Raw genomic sequence first — 5000 nt, 5'->3', positions numbered from 1 at the left:
AAAGATTGGACAACTTTGAATTGTATTCCTGACCTTTTTGTACATACCGGTAGCACTGCTAAATATCTTCTCCGAAAGTAAACTACTTGTTGGAGTAATCTATTTTAAGAGACCAACGGTTCTCAAAGTCAGCTCTGGGGACTATCCCACAATTTTGTAACCCCTTTTTCACACAGTGCCACTTGCCTAAGCTGTAATCCTGAGCATTAAATATGCCCAAATAAGCTAAATATAATTTTGGGGGTCCTGGACATGAAGAGTTGAGAAGCACTGAGCTAAGCGAAGAGGCGGGTGTTGGTATCGGGAGAGCATGGAGGGTTAGGTGGTGCATTAACTCTTATACTGCTTTGAACGTTCCTGTTCGCCCCAATTCTTGAGGTCGAGTAGGGCCAATACGGGCGTTCGTTCGTTTGATGTTTTTTATGGATTATGATAAAAGACGTCCTTGCGCAACTTTTGAATGCATAATTGGTCGTCGGTATCGTTTTGAGGACAGCCGGAAACCTTTCATAAAAAAAAAAAGTAAACAGACTGTCCTGGCTCCGCCTGCCCAGAGCGACTCTGCACCAGCCTAGCTGCCAGGGGCGTCAATTGGGTATGGCAGGGGTATGCAGCTGCCATACCTTGACAGGGGGAAATAATAAAAATTTACTTTTCATCGTGCCTGTTGCTAAGGTATGGCAACATGACTGGTGTCTTCACCAGACACCAGTCATGTTGCCATACCTTAGCTTGTTCTGAACTGACGCCACTGCTAGCTGCTAGCAGCGTTGAGGGACTATATTGTTTTATGCATCGGGCTGTTAGTAGAGAAAGAGAGAGAGAAACGTTGGTAAAAGCGATCATTTTGTCGGAAATCAGTTGTTTTATAGTATTAGTAGTATAGTAATTGTAGTAGGTAGTAGTATTTAGCAGTACTAGAATATTGAGATGTATTAGGCCAACTCAGCCTCAACTTGCTGGTATCATTCCGCCGAAGTGCGACCCTCCCCCCCTGGCCGGAGCAGCAGCCAGCAGCAGAGCAGATCCACGGATAGAAACAAACTTTGTTAGAATTAGGATTACAAACCTACCCGCGTTGGTGACTCAGGACCAGGCAGCGCCCACGAATGGTGGTGGTGGTCGTGATGATGATCATGATGATGAAGAAGAGAAAAAGATCACTGTAGCCGTTGGTATTGAAGATAAAAAGATTGAAGATGGTGCCAGTCGCGAAGAACCGGGGTCCAGAAGTGGATCAAGAGCCTCGTGATATTGTGGAAACCGATCCCGACGGAGCTCGACCCCCGTGTAGGATGGATCCCCCCGCCCGGGGGCTCACATCGCCGCAGCAGCAGAGACCCATGTACCGCCGCCACCGCCGCGAAGAGACAGACGAACTGGGCGATTTGGCCAATGAAGAATGGCTTCCGCGTAGAGACCCCTCGGAGAACAGAGGCCACGATTCTACTGTCCAAAGTAAGACTTCCAATCCAGTGCATGTATGTATTGTATAGTTGTATACTGTATATAGTTGTATACTGTGTGATAACAGAGCATCCGTGTGGAACTGGAAGCCTGGGATGGGGGGATGGTCAGTGATCAGTGAGATAGGGTAACGGTTTTCCATTGCGACGTGTTGCCACTCCGACATTGGGATCCGGTCTAGAGCCCGCCTACTGCATCCGGCTATTTACACGTACACATACATGCAAGAAATGTTTCCGTATCCGGACCGGATCAGTAACTTGATCCAAGCAGTTAGGATCCACGTGCTTGGTTTGTTTTTGTCGCTACTCAGGACACACGTGGAGTTCCTATCACGCGCGTGCACGTACCGCGTGTAGTGTACGTGCACTGCACAGCCTACTAGGATTATTTGATGGGAATTTAGGATTTATTGGCTTAGTTTGTGTGTGCGTGCGTACGATGTGTGTGAGAGAGAGGGAGAGGTTTCTTTTTATCGTCATCATCATCATCAGTAGCTGATGATGTAGCTTTTCAGTTCAATTCAAAGGAGCTTTATTGGCATGAGAAAACATACGTTTACATTGCCAAAGCAAGTGTTACAAATAAAAACTGTTGAAAATGGGGAACATATATACAGTTGGAGGGAGTACAGCTTTGTGTAAACAGAGCTATGTTGCATTGTGACATTTTATATAGGTATACAGGGTATAAAGGGAATTTCACTGTGACAGTAAATGCATGGTAACTATTTACTATAACTGCATTTTATGTTATATATGAACTTATTGTAAGTCATTTGCTAAAATGTCAAAATTGTAAATTGATTTGTTTAGATATAAACTATTTGATATTTTCCTGGCTATGATTTTAGATGATGAGTCGACGATGATGATGAGCCTACTTCTTCATTTCCACATCGTGGAAAAACAAACTTTTTTCTGTAAATCAGACTTAGCACCATGCACATGCTCACATAGACATCAAAGGGGGCTTGAGCCCCTGCCCTTTTATCCATCTGTAAAAAGTGCCCTCTCCAGACCATGAATGCTGTTTTTACATAATTACTATATATATATATATATATATATATATATATATATATATATATTTGTGTGGTAAGCAGGAAGTGCATAGAATGTTAGAGAGGCAGGGGTTGACATTTCTAAAACGGCCTTTTGATGAAAATAGTAGGCCCCCAACCTCCACGCATTCTGCTGTGACGCGTTGTGAGCTTGAAGGTGTACTATTTTTCATGTATTTTATAGTAATTATGTATTTGTATAATTTACAGATCGACCATGGGCTCGTGTACGAGTTCAGCAGACCCGGTGGAGCCCTTCCGGAGGAGCCTGGCTGGAGTGAAACAGAATGGAGCCCCAGGCCCTGTGCAGGCTGAATGACACACACGCACGCACGCACGCACGCACGCACGCACGCACGCACGCACGCACACGCACATATACACTCTGTACTGTAGACATGTAGTGTCACAGTAGTGTCACAGTGAGATAAAGAGAACCCTGAAAGCTGAAGCAGGATTCAGGCTGAAGCTCATGTCACTGTGTCAATGTTCTGCACTGCTCTTACTACTGCTCTTACTTCTCTTACACACTAAAAGTGTGTAAAAAGACACTTTTTCTTGTTTTTATTTTTTTGAATTTGTTTGTAAACAACTACTGATCATAGGTGTGATGTTACTGAAGCCAACAATAAAAGGCTAAAGAGAGATTTCTGCCTGAAAATGTATTCTTCACAAAAATGCATTTTTCTCAGCTTTATGTTCTCAAAGAGCTGTTTTTAGGCCACATTCTGCAGCTTCTAGCTAATGAACAGAACAAGATAAAAACTCGAAATCTTTTTCTGTTGCAAAGTAGACATTCTATTCTTCGTTGCCATATAATTGTTGTCTTTATAGTCGAAACCAAATTTCTCCAGTAGGCCTTCAAAGATGAGCGACAATTCTCAATTTAGCTGGCAGTGGATTGAGCTTTTTGTTCAATTCTGTGGCAGTAAAAGAGTTAAGGTGGAGCTAATTAGTTTCGTGATTGGCATCGATTAAAGTGCGGTCCCCGGAGGGTGAGCGGGTAAACCCCTCTCACACATTTTGTTTGTGTGTGTGTGTGTGTGTGTGTGTGTGTGTGTGTGTGTGTGTGTGTGTGTGTGTGTGTGTGTGTGTGTGTGTGTGTGTGTGTGTGTTTGTGGTTGTGTGATGACAGACAGCCGGTCTCCTTCTCTCTCTCTCTCTCTCTCTCTCTCTCTCTCTCTCTCTCTCTCTCTCTCTCTCTCTCTGTATCTCTCTGTTTCTTCAACACAGACAGACACACACACAATTTGCAGTGGTGGAAAATAATTGCCACTGTACTTAATTTTGAGGTAGAGCACATACTTTACTTGAGAATCTTTTTTAATTTAATGTGTCATACTTCTACCCCACTACTACATCTGCAGAGGCAAATATTGTACTTTTATTTTACTCACTTTCAATTAGCCTATTTGAAAACAAGTATACTTTTAATATACTATTTCAATCATTATTTAACATTATTTTTACAGTACACCCTCATACATTACACATTACCCAACATTAACCAGTTATGCCCTTTTTTACACATTGTCTTTTCGAAAGTAGACGATCTGCAAGCTCACAGCACATCGCAACATTGTGAGTTTGAGGATCGCGTGCATGCGTGCGTGGGTGTGTGCGTATGTGTGTGTGCGTGTGTGAGTGTGTGCGTGAGTGTGTGCGCGCGTGCGTATATGTGACTGCATGTGTGCGTGCGTGCAAGTGTGTGCATGCGTGCGTGCGTACCTGTGTACCTCCCTGGCACACACTGTAACCTGAGCAGATCTTGATGTTCCAGAGAGTCCCCTGGTTGATTACTGTTGATTGCTCATTATGGATATAGTTTGGTCCCATTTGTACACCCTTCCGACACCCAGTGTGTATGAATAGAGCAGGACAGAACAGGGAGATCAGAGCAGAATGCAGAGCCTAAGGTGTAACTAAGTACATGTATAGGCTACTCAAGTTGTATATGTGACTTGAGGAGACCAAACTAAATAAGTCGCTGAGGGGCAATGGGATGGGCCATTGTATTGTCTGACGTGCTCCGCTTAAACAAAAGGAACATTCGCTGGATCCAAACAATGTGTGTTGTAAAAGGTTTTACAAAAGGGTGCTCAAACTTATAGCAACAGAATCACTGCGACCAAAACAATAAAGCAAAACAAATACAAAAAGATATGGCTATCAAAATCCCCTCTCTCTCTCTGCCTGTTCTCAGCAGGTGAACAGGTGATGCTTTTGCGGTAACGCCCTATGCTTGTGACCCAATTATTCACATACTGTACCAAATATATAAACAATCAAAATAAGCAAAACATAAACATCACAATATAAGCAATTGCTCTTCCAAGCACAGGTCTCCGCAAGGTCAGGAAGGTTATTGTGGCCTCCTGGTGGCGCTATAACAGGCCAATGTGAAAAGAGTGGAATTTGTTCCTTGACCTAGTGGGAATGTGCGCGCAAAGTTTTACAGAAAGCGCCAGCC

Source organism: Nannobrachium achirus, assembly GCF_963921795.1.
Source record: "Nannobrachium achirus genome assembly, chromosome: 23".
Taxonomy (NCBI): domain Eukaryota; kingdom Metazoa; phylum Chordata; class Actinopteri; order Myctophiformes; family Myctophidae; genus Nannobrachium; species Nannobrachium achirus.
Note: the sequence above shows the minus strand (reverse complement) of the source record.